Genomic DNA, 589 nt, shown 5'->3' on the forward strand with positions numbered 1-589 from the left:
TGCTGTGATCTCAGTGAAGTCATATGTAGATTAAATGTCAATGTCTCGAGATTTATTAGTTGACAAACTTTTCGGTTTTTCTTTGTATAAAAATATGTTTGGTTGCTAAAAAAAATATTAAATTATAATTTTAACTTTACGTAAGCTGTTTAAGGATACAAATTATTTTAAAATATTTTACAAACAACTGTATATAAATAATAATGATTTTTTACTTTTATTATTATAAATTCACGTTAACATTTTAAAAAGATTGATTTTTAACAAAAAAAGGTAAATAGTAATAGTTTTGATTTTCTTAGTCAAAGCCACCAATGACAAGGAAATAAATTATGAATTTTTTTATTTATGTTATTTTTAGTTTGATATATGAAATTAATATTTGCTCGAGTTTTAGAAGTTGAATTTTTTCAAATACTATTAAGTTTAATATCACATACATTAAAATTTAAAACAATACAATATTTTTAATATCAATTCATATCATATTTAAGTATGAGATTTTTTTATATAAAAATTCTTGATAGCTAATTTAAGAGATTCAAATTACACAAAAACTCATTTCGAATTTACATCAAGAGGTGAAGAC

Source organism: Theobroma cacao, chromosome 5 (genome assembly GCF_053813885.1).
Source record: "Theobroma cacao isolate CCN51 chromosome 5, ASM5381388v1, whole genome shotgun sequence".
NCBI classification, from domain to species: domain Eukaryota; kingdom Viridiplantae; phylum Streptophyta; class Magnoliopsida; order Malvales; family Malvaceae; genus Theobroma; species Theobroma cacao.